Source organism: Dromaius novaehollandiae, chromosome 27 (assembly GCF_036370855.1).
Source record: "Dromaius novaehollandiae isolate bDroNov1 chromosome 27, bDroNov1.hap1, whole genome shotgun sequence".
NCBI lineage: Eukaryota > Metazoa > Chordata > Aves > Casuariiformes > Dromaiidae > Dromaius > Dromaius novaehollandiae.
In genome coordinates, this window is record NC_088124.1 from 6,967,842 (window position 1) to 6,988,152 (window position 20,311).

A 20,311-nucleotide genomic window follows, 5' to 3' on the forward strand; every position below is an offset into this window, starting at 1 on the left:
GTGGGAAGAAAAGCGACAGGAGAGGCAGTAGAAGTATCTGGTCCCTGCAGGCTTTCTTCTTCCTTAGATCCCTAAGAAAGGGCAGTCTTTTAGTCTCAGTAATTTACTGGCTAAGGTTGCACTGGCACTAACAAATACCTCAATGCGATAAAAGATAAGTGTTTTTAAACTGTGTTTCCCTACCCCACCCTGCTTGGTAGCTCATGTATCTGTCAAAAGGATAAGAGGACTGAGGACTAAGTACGATGCCTGTGTCTATCCCGCGCGACCAACAGCCTCCTGCCTTCTGCCCCGTAGCGGCTCCCGGGCTGCCTGTGCACCGCGGCCGCAAGCCGAGGACGGGCTGCAACGTCTGAGCCCAGCCTGCACCACAGATTAGCCAGGAGCCACAGCCCTCAGCCCTGCTCGTGGGACACCTTGCAGATGATCACGCAGGTCTGCAAGGCAGGCGTGAGCAGTGCTTAGTTTTTAAATAGATCATTCTTGACAAAGCCCATTATTCACGACGGGCATAAAGCCGATATCCCCCAAGTTCGCAGAGTATTCCTTGCGACTCGGCTGTCAGGCGTCGCACGCTCGTGAGTAATCTGTGACCACAGGCGCGCTTGTTAAGAAGGAAGAGGAATTTTGTATTGACAGCTGCGTACAATCTCTTCATCAACCTAATCTCTGATATTTTAGACTTCATTTCCCACCACTCTCCTTGGGATGCTTTAAATGTTTCATGTGTATATTAGGTCAGAATTCAGATTGTTTGCTTGTACATAGACCCCTGCGCAGACTAGAAACATACTGTCAGGTGTACGTATCTCAAAAAGGGTAATGTATGCTTCCCTTCCTTCTTTCTTACGCTGACTAGTGATGAACTTTAACTGAGTACTTCAGCGCATGAACAACAATTTTTTGACATGTATATGCACTAAATTTACCGTAGTTCTATTATAAAATCCCTGTATTTTCTATTGTTGCTAAGTAAATTAAGGGCAACATATGTAAGAGTCATATTGTACCTTTGTACCTTTGACTGTGGGTGCACATCTTCCACTGCAGCTCATTAGACACAGAGCTATCTAACTGCACGGACTGAATTCTTTTTAATTTATGTGGAAGTTGGAGCATCTAGAAAGGAAAGATGGTTTGGAAATTATGAGCCTTGCTAGACAGAAAACCATGAGACCCATGCTTCTGCCACGTCTTTCCTCAGGGCTGCCTTTCGTGCAGCGGTCCTTGCTCTCTACCTAATAACACTGTTTTTGCAAGAGGGATAATGTACTCCACCGTATCTGAATGGTAACATTTTAAAATCATTTCGTACTGGCATAGATGACTGCCTAATGATTCAGGCCTTCAATTTCTTCTTTTATGGTTATGTTTTATCATATATAGTGATGTGACTGCTTTTCACATCTCACGCATAGTCTTCAGGAACCTTATTCATTCCCACTTGCTCTGTTTTCCTCCTGGCTGGATACGTACAGGATTATGACAAAGAATACACTCACTGCATTCATGGGACTTCAACGCTACTCGTGGCAGATTTTAAGATGTCCTTTGAGCCCAGTGTGTGCATTGGACTGTGGCCTGTGTCTTCTACTCGATTCCTTTTCTTCAGTGTATTTCCAAAGACAAGTCATGAATTTACCCGTTATTTCTGTGCTTCATAAGTATTTATGCTGTGGTGTCCAACTATATCATTATGAATCTTGCATGAAAGCACTTAAAGTTGACAGTCATCTTGTGCTATTTTACTAACCAGTGACAGATCTGTGCAAGTAAAAAGTACGCAGTGAATAACGATTAGGCAGAATGATTGTTTTTAAATTCCAAGGCTGGACTCTGTCCACTGACTAAATAGGTGATTTGTTGCATTTGTTATTATTAACCTTGACTCGCAAAGAGCAGCACAGCCCAGACACATTGTCAGCTGAAAAGCTGGCATGTTCATAGCGTGCACAAGCATCGTACAGTAAAAGTCTTATCAATCAATTTGAGGTTTGTTTTTTTTTCTTCTGTACTTAGAGGTGGCTTGAGCAGAGCTGCACAGATGTTGTTCAGTCTTCTGTACATCTTAATGCATATTTTTAAATCACTGTTCTCTATACTCCTATGATTGGAAACATCTTACTATGCTTATGTGAGTTTAGAATAATTAATTAGCCCAAGATTTCTCCTATTTCATGCATTGGGAAAAAAAAAGTGAAAATTCCTAGTGTGTCATTTCTTGTGATTCCTTTCTGAAATGCTGGCCATGATTCACAAGCCTATCGCTTTCAGAGCAGTGTTTAACTGCACGCTTTAGTGCAATCCTAACACAAGATGGAATTAAGCGCACACTCCTGATTCAGGGCTTCTCTTCCTAAACTTAATCCAGGCTTTTTTACGGGAGACTGAGGGGAAGAGGAGTGAAGATGTTGATGATGAAACCAGTATGGTAATACGTATAGAACTACCTCTTCTGACCTTAAGCTCTGAGTTACCATGGGAAATGAAAGGAAAATCATGTTGACTTTATTTTAAGCATTCTCCCATGATATATAGGCTTCACATCTTTGAAGGGGCAAATCTGGGAGGTATTTTTATCATTGACTAGCCAAGTCCTCATCTGGTGTAAGTCAGAGGAGCATCTCTTGGTTGGGCAATTTTATGCCAGCTGAGCACCTAGTCTAGGCACTTGTCCTTTCTGTTTTTCAGCATCTTGAAGTCTATCTGGTTAAGTGAGAAAGATGGCAAAGCGTCCCTGATAAGATGTAAATGCTGTCAACACGGGCTGGTCATGCGTTCCAGCCGCTTGGTTGTTCTGTGGCCTGTACGCACAGTCATGCTGTCCGAAGCAATGACAAGAACGACACGCTCTGTTGTTACTGTCGTTCGTGCATCCAGGTCATTATCTGACCTCAGCTGCCCCACGTGTCTTGCCCTTGCTGAAGGGATCCTGTCCCCTGGCCAGCTCTCCCTGGAAAATAATTATTTCCCTAGATGAGTGCTCTTAGCTCTCATGGGGAAGCATAAAAGATTTGTTTCATCTATTTGCTTTATGAACAACAATAAAAGAAATTCACAGCAGCTTTACCTTCTTCTCTAACTTCCAAGTTAAACAGGTAAATTGTATTATATCAGAGGATGCTCAAGGACTAAACTAAGATGGAGTTTATCGGTATGGAGATACTGCTATGGAGACTATTAAGCGCTGCTTACCGTTGAAAACACTGTCTTAGCTAAATAGCTTTGGTTATCAAAAAAGGACCGAAGACTTGTGAAACTGTACACAGAATGAACAGAAAAGCCTTAGGGGTATTGGGAACTCCAAGTCTACTCTTAATTTCCCAATTAATCTTTCTCTCAACATCAATTAATATCAAAGAAAGAAAAGGAAAGCAATAAGGGGGAAAATAGTTATGATAGCTGGGATGTTGATGTCTCACTCTACAGAACCGGGTGTTAGAGCTGCTCAGGAAAGCAGGAGACATATTGACATATTTTATGAAAGCAAATGCTCTGGTGGCAGATAAATTCACTCACTTATCTCAGCTTTCTTGCACTGATGGCATGTCAGACCTCTTTCCATCCAGCATGGCTTCAGGGAGGTCTTAGCTTCAACTTAGCTTTAACTTTGTTGAAATATATCCAGCAGCATAATAGATATTAGGCCGTGGAAGTCAGAGGGGCTGAAGGGAGCTGGGTGCCCCAGAACTCAGACGTAACTTTGCCTCCTTCGAAAATCTCAGCTTTAGATGTTATTTCGTTTTCCCTGGTGTCTCCAAAGATAGAACTAGCGTTTATCGGACATACAATGAACTGGACTTGTTTTAGCACATACGTCTTGCAGGCCAACTATCAAAAGCTGAACCGAGTCCTAGATCCAGACTAAGCATGTGTTTAGGGAGCTAGACTGCGGTGAGACCCACCAGAGAGTCTTCTCACACCCATTCATAAAGCACTGAATGTTGTACACAATGTAAGGAAAAAGTGCAAATGAAGAAGTCAGAGTTCTTGCGGGCAAAACCTGTAAGACTAGAGACAGCTAAATATTTTCGTATAATAATTTTAATGAAAAAATTCTGGAGGGCTTTTTTCACAGATGGTTCACTTGTCATTTTCTCACTTTTCTCTCTCTCTTAAAAAACTAAGGAATAGTTGTTGGTCTTAGAAAACTACTTCATGGAAAATTGGGGGGGCGGGACAATTAGCCCTTAAAATTAGCCATTAAGAAGTAATAGACATTTTTCTACCAGTTCTCTTAATTGACTGCAATAGTAAATTTGGCATTTGTTTTATTAAATCTGTCAGAAGCGTACAACACGAGGGAAGGATATGGAGATACTTTAACACTTAAATTGCTGTATCTGAAGATATGATCACCCTTAATGAACAGATTTGTCTTTAGGGGCAAGGTAGTAAAAGGAATCTTAGAACTTCTGAAATTTAGGGTCCTTTGTCAGGGATCTTAATACTGTTCCATATACGGCCTTATTCTGTAGGCAAGCAACAGTATGGGCAAAGACAGTCAAAGATCTGCGTGATTATATGAAATCTGGTTTGGGTTTATCATTTTTACAGCTGCTGACTAGAAGAGACATTAGTCTTTTGCCACAAAATATAATATTACAATGCTATTTTTATTTTATTGATTTAACCTGGTCTTCAACAAACTGGAACAGAAAATTGCATTTAAAAGATAAGTGGAAGAAAAAATATGATGTGGATCTACAGGATGCATTGCATCTTAGATGGCAGACTGACCCCTATGTTTACATTTTTTTATGCTAAGTATTTGGGCTATGTTTTGTAGGCAAGGTTTTGCTAAAAATCCAGTTTTACCATAAAACAGCATATCCGAGAATACTTTGAAATGGATTATACTGTAAAAGCTCAAAACCTTACTTTACACTGTAATTTAAATGGACTGATTTTACTGCTATCTAACACTTTACATACTATGTGGCAGTATTTGTTGTAAAGTACATATATTCTACTGTAATAAGTTTCTAGGTAAAATTTTCAAAAATGTCCAGCTGCCTGAGACACTGAAGTCCATTTATTGTAAGTATTAAGTGTTGTACACAGATGGACTGTTTTCTGTTAGAATCTATAGCTATAATCTGTTAAAACAGATAAATTTTAGGTAAACTTTAATATGAGGAAAGGCTAATACAGTAATAGAAATACTTTTGAGCATGTCATAGGTAAGGTAGATGCGGAGGAGATATAACTGCTTCATTAATTCACTAACGCAAACAGAAAGGGCCCATCTGCAGTCTTAATTGAATGGCAACCTTTTGGCAAACCCTGGTGATATTTATATGTATTTCTTTACACACACGTACATACATTTCTTGGCACGATGATGTTGCAGATTCATTATTTGTGGTATTCTATTCTTACATAATAAATCAGCTTTTGGGAAGGCAACAACTTCTGTTTGTATTTGGCTAAATCATTTTTGGTATTTCCCTATAAACCAGGAAAATATAGAGCCGTAGAGCATCTTTTATTCTATCATATAAAATTCTGTGTGATTTTTTTCAGTAATCTGCCCTTTTATCTATGAGGGGAGATCACGTCCTTTGATATTTTATTTAGATTGCATTGCAAGTTTGGAAGTAAGCCATCTGAGCTGATTACTGACATACGTGCTGTGTGACCACTGTCAAGTCACCTTCTCTCTCCGGACCTCAGTTCTCTCAGGTTTTTTTGTGCGATGGAGACGGTGCTTATCTTGCAGTAGAATTATAACTGGAACATGTCCAGATTTGGAATGAGAGGGTTATTTGACTAAGCGTGTTTACCTGATTAACTTCCAGAAAGCTGTGGATTCGGTGTATCAGAGTTTTTTCCCCCCATACATAAAATTTGTTGCCCAGCAGCTAGCAATATGTGAACGCTAGGGCATCGTTTTCTATTTGTAGGAGTTCACATTTGATGCCTGAGGCCACCAAAGCTAAAAGTGGGATAGAGAGCGTGACTTTGCTCCATCTCAGACTGCTGCCTGCTGTCGGGAGTCCAGGAAGAGCAGAACACATTGAACAATGTTTTGGACCTCTGTCATTTCACAGCAGAGGCTGAATTTAAGAAATCTCACTTGATGCTGAGAATCTTTGCACAGAGATTCTTAAAACTAATTGACAAGTGGTCATCAAATCCTCCTAAAACATCTGCTGAAAGTTGCTGGGGGAGGAACAAAGTTAGCATAATTTTCCTTTGTTCACATGAAGCTCTTTGTTCCGAATCAGAGTGAGCGCCTGCACAAAAGCAAAGATGCTGTTGTCATTTCATTTCTCTCTTTCCCTGGTGAGAGGCCTGGATGAGGGAAATGGTAGCTGCCATCTAAGAAAACCCTTCACCTTGTCCCTGGCCATTTCTGCCTGGTCCTCAGAAGCCCATTAGGCTAAACCACTGTGACAGCTCGTGAGGGAGAAACATGTTCCAGAAACGCAGGACACAGGACATCCCACTTCTACAATATGTTTTATGGTGTTCTGTATCAAATGTGACGATAACCTTTAGAGAAAGAGGCGGATGCTTTCTTTGCAATCCCAGCAATGAGGCTGAAGGCAATTTAAGAGTAATCAATTAAATGAATCAAGGTAGAGGAAAGCTGTCTGCCCCCTTCTTCCTGGAGAAGCTCAGCTAGCACTGCCTTGTAACTCCTGCTGCTTTGCCGTGTTGCAGTACCGCTGTTGGTACTCATCTGTGTTAAGCTCTGCCTTATCCTGTACCCCAAGTTCAGCAAAGGCACCGTTACTGCCTAGCAGCTGTGCAGCGGCTCGTGCGTCTTTCTGCATGCTGTTGTGGCGGGTGGTTGGTCGTCTGCTTGCCTGCGGGCTCTGGGAAGCTGCTCCTCCGCGCGGAGGATGCGTTGGCTGTGTGTGTTTCCTGCAAAACTCCACAGTCCTCGTCCGAGATGGTTGTAGTTGCCAGCACTTTTCATCACAAGTACCACACGTTGCAGATAAAGCACTCAGTATGCATGCGTGTTCGCACAAATACCCTTTCTCGCCATTTGTGATGATTTAACAGGTGGATTTAATTTATTGTGTAGTGAAGCACTATAGGTAGTACAAGCACTGTCTGCCCACTCTGTTTTGATATTGCCAAGGAAGCAGTTATTAGTGGCTACACACAAATTCTTTGCAACAATTTTCTTAAATGCCTAACAATACTGTATTTAATACTGAGGACTGGAAATCTCTATTTGCAGAATATCTGAGGAAAGCACTGGTAAACATGAAAGATGAGATACAGCTCTATGTAGGACCCAAAGTTAGAAGACATCTATTGCCATGATCACTTTCCTATAAAAGCGGTGCACCACACGTCCCCCGAATTACATCCCATTCTATTCTAATCCCCAGAACCCCGTTTAGCCGTCACTTACACTCATTTTTCCTGGATGTAACTCACTGACTACGATGAAGTTACTCCTGATACACATTGTGATCAGAGTCGGAGAACCTTGAAAAAATTATTTGCGTACATGAAATTGCAAGAGACTGTCAAAGCTGTCAGTAAAACAGTTCTAGACCGAAGCAGATAGCTACAGCCACAGCCGCGTCTGAATAGCACGTTTTATGTGCGGCAGTAATGAACGAACCGCACTGGACACGGCTAATGAGGAAGCTACAGACTCCTCTTTTGTGTCTGACAAAAAATGAATCATAAAAGCTGCCGAGATTCATTTTCAGTTCGCAGTACATTTGGTGCTAGACTTCCACTGTATTCCTGTGAATCTGTACTGACACGTACAAGCGAGCTGTGTGTACGTTTATTTACTCTGTGACACGTGCACTTAAGGACATGCATGCCTAGGTGTAAATGTTTGCCTTTTTAAAGACTGAACACCATTTTTCTCCTCAAAAATTCTTTCTCTTCCCCCAGAATTACCAGCGTTGTTTTTTACTGCAGATCTTAAACACTTTCTTTGACTTCCCTTTTCCTCCTCAAACATTTTGCAGCTCTACTCAGATGATAAAGGGCCAAGATGAAGGATGGCAGTATCTAGGAGTGGGATGACCATGGGAGCTGGATTGTTGTAGCAGTACTTGAGAATCTGCTGAAAATCTTTGGCTGGCTAAAAACAATGGTAAAAATGAAGACAAATGTTACTATGTGGAAGACAAAAATAAGATTTAAAACTTTTTCTTTCAACATCTGGAGTTCTGTTCTCCTTTTCTGAACTCTCATTTTTTCCTTTCTTTTCCAAGCCAATACAGCTGAAAATTAGGTTGAGCAGCACGTGCCGATGTAATAGACCTTTCCTTATAGGGTAGATATTTGAAGACTCATATCTTCTTGTAATAAATCAGCTGAAGGATCTGTCACAGGGCAGCATGGATGTGAGACTTCCATTGGGCAATTCTTCAGGATGTTTAAGTTGGCATCTGGTCTGACATACCTTCCCAGGTATGATTAAGTAAGATTAGGGCTTCTGATGGAGGTCCACGGAGATGTGCCATTTTAGACATATTCCTTCATAGAATCACAGAATAATTCTGGGTGGGAAGGATCCCTGGAGGTTGCCTGGTTCAGCACTTTGTTGACTTATATGGAGAGTAGAATAGTTCTAAGAAAATGCCGAAGTGATTAGGACATGTGTGTTTTAACAGGTCATGTTGGCCTGCATCCTTGTTTCCCTCTGAATTTGGAGAGGAGCATGAAAAGACTGGAAAAACAGCTTCTAATGTATATTGCTTTTCCTATCCATCCATTTATGGTTGCTGTATGCTTATGTTTCACTCAGTCAGAAGTAGGCAATGAAGCACTGCAGTCTTGTCATCTGCACCTTCCAGAAAATCTGACAATGACAGTGACTTTGTTCTTGAGTTACAGATATGTTTTTTGGATGTAAACCTATGGAGCTGTTTACCTATGTTTTGTCTATTCAGAAGGCTTTTCCTAGGCTGGAAATCAAGCTTATTCAATAGAGCTCATTAAGTAATGAGCTTATTCACTAAGCTCATTACTGGTGGAAATCATCCTGCTCAGCCCTCTGCAGCCCAAAATCTTGTATCCCTTCAGCCCAGCTTACTACTTGTTTTGACCTTTTGCAAGAAAAGTGATTTTTACCTAATTTGAGCTGATTTGCATATTTTCATTCAACAGCTGTCTTGCTCAATGAATGTTTCCATTATTTAATCTGGTCTGCTATTCCTCTATAGCAGAAAATATCTAAAAGGGCGGAAGTTTTTTGCATGTGGCGTGCCAAGGCTAGAATATCATGCCAGCTCGTTTCATGAACTGAAGCAGTGTCTGATTCAGTGGAACTCATCTTATTGCGTGACGGATGCTCCCTGGATTGATGAACAGACGGTTAGGCAGATGTAAGTAGGCAGGAAAACGAAAGAGGCACCAAGTAAAAGTTGTGATTGCCTCCTGTGAGCTGACCGTGATCGCCCATCTGTACACAATCTAGTGGTCTTGCAGGAGGTTTTCAAGCACGTAGATAGGCAGCAGAAGCGAGGGATTTCATACCTTGATTAAGTATGCAGAGATCAGAGAGTGAGCTTGATAAAAAGGATATCTCGCAGGTGCAAAGCTGGGTGGGAGACGGGGTTTTAAATCTTTCTGAACCAACAGAACCACCGAAATGTGTGGCAGTGAAGGATGTGTGTTGGCAATAATGCTTCATTGATTCATGTTCAAAGTGGTAAATTTAAGTCCTGTTTCTACTCATGTCATACACTGATTACTAGAAAAAGGCTCTCCTACTGTGGAGTAACAGAGGTGTCAGAATCTGTTAAATCGACAACAGCCTACTCCTGTCTTCTCTCTGAAGAGGAAGAGAGAAGCAATGGGAGCTTTTCTCAGTTTAATATTGATGACAAAAGGCCAAGAAACCATCAAAACCTCAAAAGACACTCAAAACAAGACGACAAATTGAGGATGAGCTCTGAAATCAAATGCAGGGAAAGAGTGAGTTTGTGTCTGCATTAGCAAGTAGCATGGCTCGGTGGGAGCTGATCTCTAGAGTGAAACTGCTGTGCAGAGGACCCAGCATCTGCACCATACGCATCCCAGAGAGTGTTAATTTTAGACAGGTTCTAGTCTGCTTCACGGACTGACCACCCGTTAGCAGTAGGAACGCAATAGGGGCATTCCTGGAGCGCATCTTTCAGCTGTATTTCATCGAGAAGGAATCCAGTTTGCATGCGCTGAAACCTCCTTGCAACGTGAGCCAAACTGCACTAAGGACAGGATGATTGAGAGTTTTGCTTTCAAAGTGCCCTCCTGATCCAAACTAAGACACTAATGTGTATGCACTCTAGGAGACAGCAGCTCAGTGCAGCTTTCTCTCATTTGAGCTTTCCTTTTGAAGATAGCTTGCTTCTGCCAAGCATCAGGTTGCAAGAATAGCTGGCTTGCTTTTTCCTTTTCAATTGAAAAATAATATGTTATTTTTGTGTTTATCATAGTGACTATAAATCATATTTAAGGAGGCTCCCTTGCTAGAGATCATACAAATACAGAAAAAGATGTGTACTGTTGATGATTTGTCGTCTTCACATTAAATATGTGAGTTACATACAGAGCATGCAAAGATGGAAATGGGGATTGTGGCAGCCGGCTGAGAAAATACATAGAATAAAATAATAGTAAGAAGTGTTTTCCTAAGTACAGAGAAGAAATAAAGGGACTGTCTGGTTGTGGGGTGAAATCTTGTTATCTCAAGGCTGTGAATTTGAATAGTAAAGGCTGAGAGTAAGTGAAGATTTTTGTCATCTGCTGTTTTCACATCTGATGTGAAAGCTTGTATCTACAGGCAAGATGAGAAAAAGCAGCAGCAATTTGTATCTTATAAGGAGAATCACATGTACAGAAAGAATAAAGCAATAAGCATGTGAAAAATAACCACCAGTAATAAAAAATAAGTGTACTTCAAAATGTTGAGGGTGATTTTGAGGTCTGATTCACAGGAACAGTTAAAAAGCGAACCTGACAGCGTTGACTCATGCCTATTGCAAGGAAGGTTGGTGAGGTTTGTCTGCGATAAGGTGTTATTTCTCTAGCCTTAGCGCAGGAGCGTTCAGCAAAGCCATGTGCCAGTACACATTCAATAACCACTAGCTGCTTCACTCCGTAAGTGTAAGACTTATTACTTGAATTATTCGACCTTGTTATTAGGTGACTCCACAGCACCGTTGCACTCAGACCTCTATGTTTCTGTGTTTAAGCGTAGGTTTCAGGGGCCGTAGCTTGATTCTGCAGGACTGCTCTCTTCAGAAGCAAGCAATCCTTCTCAAGGGCTTTCTGGGGACGTACATCAGCCAAATTTCCCCAAGTCCTGAAGGCAGAAAGCTAAAGCTGATCTGTGTTTTAATTTTGCCACAGATGGCAGGGCAAGATTAAAGCAGCAGGCTTCCCCAGGCGACCGGCTCAGTGGCTGTCTCCAATTCGTGCAGTGAAGAGCCTGCTCATAAAATGGCCTTGAGTCGCTGCCCATTGCGGTTTGTTGTTGTTGCAGATGCTTTTAAAGGTGAGACATAATTCATACACAAAGTGCCAGCCTCCATCGGGAAGAGGAGCTGACAGCACAGTTACAGCGTTAGCGCCCCGATCCAGGCTCCTCGCAGCCCCACGTGGGAAGTGGGGGAAAGTCCTCAACAGAGAGACCCAGCAAAGGAACGAGGCGCGAACTAACGAAAGAAGGAAAGAGCCGGATGCTCCAGCATCGTTTCTGAGGCTGAAAACCAGAAAGAAAAACCAGTAGAGATTTGCACCTTTTAGAGAAGTAATGAGTTGTTTCCTTCTCTGGCAGGTAGTGATTTGACTTGCCACATGCCTCCTAGCAATTTCCCAGCAGGTTTTTAATGTTGGAACAATAGCGTTCTGTTAGATATCGATTTTAAAATAACTCTTCGACACTTGCTTGTAACCTTACGAGGTGAATTACAGCCCTTGAACGTGTGCTAATGTAGCAGTGGTAAATAGTTAAACAGGCGGCAATCCGTTCCCGCGCGTGTTATCCGTCCGCGAGAAGGATGAGCTCCGTTCTAGCTGTGGCTTTCTCCTCAAAAACTTGGGTGAACCACTTTTCTGCCTGCATTGCTCCTGCTCTTTGATTTATCTGCTCAAACATCAGCCTTTGCTCAGAGGGGGACTGTTGGCTACTGTGTCTTGGCTATGGGGAAGCCCGTGCAGTGCGGTGAGGAAATCCCGGCGTGGGGATATCCAGCAGTTCCTCAAGGAACCTGTTTCAGGGCGTGAACGAGCGCGTCCGACCTCGTCATCGCGCAGCAGAGCTGCTGCTCCCAGGCTCCTGGCTGTGAACGGGAGCTGGGCGCAGCCACCCAGCCGAGTGCTGCTGTGCAGCAGCCGGGTCTGGTTTGTCAGTCCTGGCTAAGTCCTGTCTGTCTGTCGGCACCTTCCCCGGTGAGCAGCTCCGGGGCCGAAGCGCCTGGGCTGCGTCCCCTGTCCTTCACGCGCTGCTGTGAGCTAATTTGGCAGGTAACAGTCAAATCACGCTGTGGACCTGGTACCTGTCCTGGTAGCGTCTCGCTTCCCTTCTGCCGTGATGCAGGATGCACCGCTTGCTCCGCAGGGAGCCCGGGGACAGTCTTTTGCTGTGGGATGGTATGAAAGCGATGCGAGACTGGCAGTAAGCTAAGAAAACATCCCGCAGTCTGCCTGCCTTGAAGGAGAAAATAATGAATTCACAGTGGCAGAATTTGACAGAAAAAACTGTCTGTGCTGGATACCACAGCAGCTGGAAGTGGGAGGGCAGTGGAGAAGTGACCTCGTTGTAGTTCTTTTCTTCTTGAACTTTGGAGATGGCCTTGCAGTGCCAGAGCCCCTGTGCTGGCCTGGAGACGCTGCCGGAGCTGCCGACGGGTCCTCGAGCGGCCAGGGTAAGGCACGAGAGCACGTGCTCCGCGTCCTTCCACGGGCAACAGGGAAAGCAACAGCTAGACTCAGATATCTCCGTTTCTGAGGCTTGCACTGCATGAAAAATAAAAAACCCTGCTCTGTCCTCTGATAATGTGCTGTGGCAGCTCTGTGCCTGTGTGCTTCTGCATGGACTGGTAGGAAGGATATGAAAACGTGGCCCGCGTTAAATGAGAGTGGGAGGCGGCCTCCCCTGCAGTCAGTGCTGGATTCCGCCGGTGACAATGGCCGTAGTCCCTGCAGGAGCCACCAGGCAGCTGAGGACTCTCCCCCAGGGCTGCAGGCCCTGCGCAGGCTGGGAAGGGTGGCGGGGAGGAACGCTGCTGAAGACGAAGCTGGAAGAAGTGGCTTTGAATATCTCACAGGTTTTTGTGGTTTTTTTCTTTTTTTAGTAGGCAGCCTCGCTACAGTCCTGAGACACTTCTCTGTCGCCTAGAAATAAGCTGCTTTTGATCTCCTCTGGTTTCAGCTGCCCAGAGCAGATGGAAGCCATTAAAAAAAATTTTTTTTGTATTGCTTTCCTAATATTGGAGTAGGGCAGGACTTCCTTTTCATATTTTGGTGGGGTCACATACTAAATCCATGCCAGGAAAGCATCTGACTAAGCAAGTGATTTGCAGATGTCTTCTGTAAAGACTTAGGATGGCTGCTGGCAGTCATCGCAGCAGAGGATTAGCCTCAGCCGAGGTCTAACCGTGAGGGCTGCAGAGACGCGGGTCTCAGATATTCCCTCTGTGCTTGTGAGGGGGAGTTATGGCTGTGCTATGCAATTTACATTTAAAACTGATTTCAACTGTATGAACTGTAATCAGCTAAGAGATATAATTAGTTTTGGCTAATTTGATGCAGGGCCTTTAACTTCACTTCCCCTTTCCCTGCTTTCATACTGACACTGGCTACTGTGTCCCTTATTTTCTACTGATTTCTGTAAACTAATTACTTTTTACTGGGTCAATGCTGTTATGAAATTATCATTTTATGAGACTAAAAATAGCTCAGGTCTAGTCAGCGAGCCAATCTCTTCCCTTCATCTCCAGTGAAAATACAATGTTATCTTTAATCTACATTTCTCAGGCACTTACTATGATGCAGGCTAGAAAGCAAGTGAAAAAAAAAAGAGAGAGAAGCATAGAAAAATTTCTTAAATCAGTTGCTATAGATGCATCTTTGCCAAAGTTCCCACTGGTAAATTTAATAGTCACAGTATAATTTTAGTCAGTACCTTTACTTGTCCTTATTCAAAATAACTTACTTCTCACACAACGAGTTTAGCTTAAAGGAAAGTTATTTTGTCTTGCCCGTTAAAAATGTTGTGTTTGCATATATGTGCAGTCATTACAAATATCCAAAACCACAGAAAGCCTAAAGACAGATAAATATTTTCTTTAAGGTGGAGAAAAATCCAGTGAATTCCACTTGTTTTGGGAATGAATAAGGGTATTTTAATACTTCTGGGGCTCTGGTGAAAAGGAAGAGCTCAAAAATGAGATGCTTGCCTCAGATTTACATCAAGGTAGTGAAGGGAAAGATTCCATCTGTAGTTTCTGATACAAAGGCATTTTGCACACAGTATCTGTAAATCCATTAGAGGAAGAAAATTGATACACATTTCGTATAAGATGAAGCTGGAGTCAAGAGAATGAAAGCTCAAGAAAATGGCTTCTTTGTGTAGCTCCATCAATCCGTTGTTTGATTGGACTTTCTGTATATTGAACTCAAGCTATTCTTTGGCCTGTGGATGTAAGACTTGTTGACTGTGTAGGAAATGGTGAGAGTGGCGCAATTTTAGAGCCTCGTGTTACAAAGGAAACATCCCACATCTCATCCATCTTTCCGTCGCTGATGGTAAATATGCAAAGTAGCATTTCTATTAAAGCAATTTTTCTGATTCAGTTTAATGGCAGTTACTGAAGTACTGACACACAAAATATGATTACTGCGCCAAACAGCAATCTTTCAGGAGAACCCGTAAAGTAGCGGTGCTCCACAGTTGATTTATTAGTTTCCTTACTTTGCAAGCGCCTCTTACTTTGCATGAAGCAGGGTGAATGAAGGTTACTATGAGCTTGAGTGTTTTCAGTACTTTCCATTGGAGAAATAACTGCAAAAAAAATCTCTGTTCACAAGATAGCTGGCAGCATTTGCAAGAAAGGTGGTCAGTATTCAGTAACTTTATGCTAGACCAGCTGTCAACAGTTTGGCAGTAACTATTTTGGACGCTATTTCACTACTTAAATTTCATCCTATTTCTTCCTTGTGATTGAATACCAATAAAAAAGAAAGCCCCAGAAATAAACGTAACAAATAATGATGTTTCTTTCGGAAATGGTTGATCAAGCATCAGTTCCCTCTCTCTCGCCCACGTTCTGCAGAACCACAGGGTATCAGCTTGAATGGAGACAAATCAAAATAGAAAAGAAATCCTGCTCTCTAAACACTTGGATAATAAAAACTGTAAGAAATTTCAGATCTTAATCTAGATTAGGCTGTTGACATAGCCAGGCCAGCAAAGCTGTTTTCTTGGTTCCTTAAATCAATAACCTAGGTATGATTGTGTTGTCCAAGTGCACTGATGTGTATCTGTCGAACCCATTGACCAAGTGCCGCCAAACCTGACAGAGGGACAGTGACCTCAAAACCAGGATGTTCTCGCCAGTTGTAAGGAATATAGTCAGAGAGAAGATACCGGTTCTCCTGGGACCACCCCTGTGGGCACGTAGCCTTTGAGAGACACTAGAAAATCACACAATATCCTCAGGCTCAAACCCAGACAAAATCCATCAAAACCCTCTGTCCTTTGGTCCACAGAACTACTAGTCTCTTGACACAAATGGCTCATCGATTTCAGTGCCAGTTTTTCAGCCTTCTCTTCTTTACTTCCAAAATGCTCTAACGTGCAGCTGTGGCGGGGGTGAGAGGGGGCTGCTGAGGCTGCCCGCTTTCGGTGCCTCTGTCGGGACCCTGACCTCCTCCGGGACGGGATGCGGCGGAGGAGCCGGCCGCGAGGCTCCAAACTGGCCTCGGGAACCTCCCTCTCTCCCGTGGTTGTGCAGGCAAATGTGGCGCTTAGTTTTCACGCCTAAAATTCGGTTCCTGTGTTGCAGGTCACAGATGCTGCCTGAGAGTCTGAAACATACTGCTATTGGGTGAAATGAAAACAGCTATAAAAAGCTTAGGAAAATATGCCCTTTGGGTGAAAATGGTGTGGGTTTTAGTGGCGTGAGAGAGGTCGAGCACTGCAGCCTTGTGTGTACTGCATGTCGACAGGCCTATAAACATGTGGCTGCCCCATGCAAAATCGATCACCAGTTAAAAGTAAATAAAAACAGTATTCTGGTAACAGAGTAACAAAATTTATGGTAATTTAACTGTCTGGGTATAGATGGAAAACTGATGGCTATTGCCTATCAAGTTAGCTAAAAGGCAGGAGAGGGACATGCATGCTAACGCTGGGAGCGATCACCGGGCTGCTCAGCTCCTTCTGGCAGCGCTCACATCGCTGCGGCGGTGGGGCGAGGAGGTCGGCACCTCCTGCAGAAAAAAGAAAGGGTGGTGGCAAAACTAATATTTGTTTTATTGGCATTTTACAGAAGGGCAAGAGAGGATGGGCAGCTGTTGGCCTCTTGAGAAAAACGTTTCTGCATGAATTGGATAGCTGATTTTGAATTAATTTTGAATAGTTGTTTCAGTAATTCAGATTGATTTAAGATGCACCCAAGAATAATGCTTTCATTATAAAACCTCCTGAGCAAAATTTAAATCGTGCTAAATTAAAACCAGCCTCTGTTAAGCCAGGGCTGATGAGCACAGCAGAGGAATCAGAGATGCAGGGTCAGTATAATTTGATTCCTTTGCTTTGTTTCCCATTCCAGAAAAATTGTTGCACCTCTCTCCTTGGGTTGTTAGCTACCTAAGGAGCTTGCAAGTCATCCTAGATTTCCCAAAACTCTTGTGCCTGATTTGCATAGTAACCCCACCAAAAGCAGCATTTACTCTGTTTTATGCAGTGCTTCGTCTTCAGTAGGAAATGCTTTTTTATTGCTTTTCTTTATGGGTCAATCTGGAAATTCAATTGTATCTTTACGAATCTGGAATAACTGACTTACAGTGCAGTAGGAGAGTTTTACAGCAGTGGGTTTCAAGATCCGACCCTGCTTTTTGATGTCCATGGAAAGACCGTGCTGACGCATCCTTCAGAAAGATGGACAGCTCCATCAGAATCACTGGTTATATATTTAATGTGAATCATGACTCAGATATTCACTCTCGCAGCTGGTTTGTGCTGGTGGGGAACGGGCAGGAGAGGCTTGTGCTCTGCAGAGGCGCTGGGGGTTCGGGTGTCCCCGAGCCGTCCTGCCTTGCGGCTGCTGTGCCGTGCACGGAGCAGCCACGGCGTTTCCCCGGCCACAAACAGCTCTGTGCTCAAACGTGTTTCAGCAGCAGGCGAGGGCAAAACCTTCAGTTGGTGTAAACTAGTGGAGCTCCCTTAAAATAAATAGACTCTCACCAAAATAAAACTGATGCCAAACTGCAAAGAACCAGGACAGTCAATGTAATGCTTATCTTTGGGATGACGGGAGAAAAAAAAACTGACAGTGAAATTCTGAGCAAAAGAGACAAAACTGTATAAAAATTTGAAGGATTTTCATTTTTGTTCTTCCTTTTTTGTCATTTGCTCAAAGGAAAAACCATTTGGGGACCTTCTATATTATTACTGCGTACAAGGCTGAAGGGCAGAGACTGGTTGGTACAAGCTGCCACAGCTGCTTGGTTTCAGTTGAATTAATTTAATTTACACCAGCAAATATCTGACTTAGTTGACTGTTAGTCAACTGGAACATCTGAAAATGCTTTCCTAAGGCTAGATCTGTTTATCTGTTGTTAGTAAACTTTCTCTGTTTCCTGAGCTAGTTTTTAAATGCTTTAATAGCATGTGAAAAGTTATTCTGCATATTCCAAATCACTTTTATAATTTGTTACAAACAGTGAAATTCCAGTATCAGGAAAATGCTCAGTTGTCTGGATTTAAATGTTTCAGTGTTCAAAAGAAAGAAATATAGATACATATATACATTTGAGTTTAAAACCTGCATACTTCATAGTTTCTTGCTCTAAATTCTTGCTAAATTTTCCAAGGCAAATAAGGGGATAACATTTAAGATATTTATAAAAGCTCTGAGCACTGCTGAAATGCAAGCAGCTAACTGGCAACCACTAAATAGGCGAAGTCTGATGTATTAAGAAGCATGCTAGAGATTTTGGCGGCATTTTTGGCAGCATCTGTGAGATGGGACTTGCCAGTACTCTCATTAGTAACAAGATCCTTCCAAACATATTTAAATGACTTCTGAGGAGAGATGTGCATGAATTTTCTTATGAAAATGCCAATTTGTCGAAACTGAAAGAAGGGGGGAGGGAGAAGGGGGGCCCGGGGATACTGACTGCCTACAGCACGCGGTGTGAGACAGGAAGATGGAAATGAGCTGGGGCCGAACGTTTCACTTCTGCAGTTCCTTCGCTTTTGTGCGGTTATGTTGACCCCTGTATCAGAGCTGCTGCGTGTGCCGCGGGCTGGTGTCGGCACAGCCGCGGTGCCCTGTTTCGCTCTGTGCCACCCCGTGTCCGGCACACGGCCCAGCTGGGACGCAGCGGTGTCCCGGCAGCAGCTCAGCCAGCGAGCCCCAAAAGGGCCTTTCTGAAGGGATCCGGCAGAGCTCTGTGGAGCTCGTCTGATGGAAATTGGGTTAAAAACCCAAAAGGTTCGTAAGCCACATAGGGTTCATAAGCCACACAGGGTTCATAAGGCATAAAAGCTCAACAGGGCTCGTAGCAATGACTTCTCCTTCTAGTATAGGTTTTAGCAAGCCAGTGAAGATGTTTGGGTTTTGCTGCTTGGATAAAGAAGTGCTGAATACGTGATGGATGAGATCATAGGCAGCTAGATGTCAGAGAGCACATATATCTCTCTTCAGTGTCTGGTATTATCTAGGTTTCTGAGTTTCTTACAACCCTGTGATCTGACAGCAATCTTAGCTAATAGAGTATTTGCTAAAGACACCTATTTTAATTAAAATTCTCCAACAAGAAGTGCCAGATCAGTAATACTAGATGTTTAAGCTTTAATAGCACTTTATAAGTCCCTTTCCAATGAAATCTTACAAAGCCATGTTTAAATGTCTAATTTTTTAAAGTCTTGTCAACCCATTTAAAGCACTCATTCATCTGTAACTTCTGTGATTACAACAGATTGAGGACACTTTAAAGTGCTCGACAGCATTCTGTTTTGTCTATCCCTGTATTTAAAAAGGAAAAAAAAGAGAAAAAGACCAAGTCACTGACGGGAACACAGAATTAATTGCGCTACAGCACACACTGCGTACATTTTACCAAGTAGATTTGTTCCCAAGTAGCACCGAATGTTTCTTTCACCTTAACTTCCCTTGCACAAACATATAGCAATGTATGGATGGATGTGCATGTGTGTATAGACAGGAAGAGAGAAGTGATCCTTATTAAACAGAAACCAGAAGATAGGACTGCACTTTCATGCCTTTCCCTCATGGGGAGAGGACGTGCGAACAAGCCGCCTGTGGCAGGTTGCCGCAGGACATCACGGCCCTCTGAAGCTGCTCAGATACCGTGGTGGGGACTGGCGGGTGGGAACTGATCAGGATGGGGCGAGCCAGAACCTGGAGAGCTAAACCACAGGTCGGGGAGAGCTGGGATCCAAAGTCCAAGCTGACATTTCTAAGTGAGCACTGACTGCTTTTCCGGGGGCAAGGAACTTAGCTTTAGCCACTTAGACCTGAGTCAAACTTGCAAGCTTTGTTTAGATACTGAAACGGGAGGGAAAAAAGATCTTTTAGTTACTATGGCAAACATTTTACATTTTCGCTTAATGAAGAAATTCAGTGCTTACAATTTTCATATGCTGAGATTCTGTGCCTTTCTGACAGCTGAATTATGATTTTAGTAATTTAAAAGCACTATGAGCCTGTTCATGCATAATAGGCATGGAGAAGTGTTTAAAATCAAGAGCAGTTTAGAGAAAAAGCGGTCACCATATTGCAAGAATGAGAATTGTCTAAATCTGAATATTAAACTGTGTGAACTCTCCAGTGGGAAAACTGTTTGCAAAGTAACTATAAACTTAGCATATTATTCTGATGTATGGAATTCAGAGATTGCATTAGGTTGTAACTTTGTAAGTGCCTGAAGCAGCAACCTATAAAGCCTCCTTTCTTTTATATAACCCTGTCAGGGTAAGGGCTTGGTCATTCTTCTTACAAAGGTTTTAGTTCAGAGCAACAGAAATTCAAATCTGTAATCTCAGTGGAAACATCTCAAAGAGAGAAGTGAAATATAAGAGAAGAAAAAAAAGAAGTGTCCTCCAGGCTACATTTTCTTTGCTTTGATTATACATACCATTACC

At 42.8% G+C, this 20,311-nt stretch overlaps 2 protein-coding genes across 2 annotated transcripts in view; one reads left to right on the forward strand and one right to left on the reverse strand.

The window, feature by feature from the left end:
- The window catches only part of LOC112990137 (uncharacterized), a 265,179-nt gene that overhangs the window by 120,424 nt on the left and 124,444 nt on the right, over positions 1-20,311 (forward strand). The window lies entirely within an intron of this gene.
- KCND3 (potassium voltage-gated channel subfamily D member 3) overlaps positions 1-20,311 on the reverse strand; it is a 140,352-nt gene that overhangs the window by 112,910 nt on the left and 7,131 nt on the right. The window lies entirely within an intron of this gene.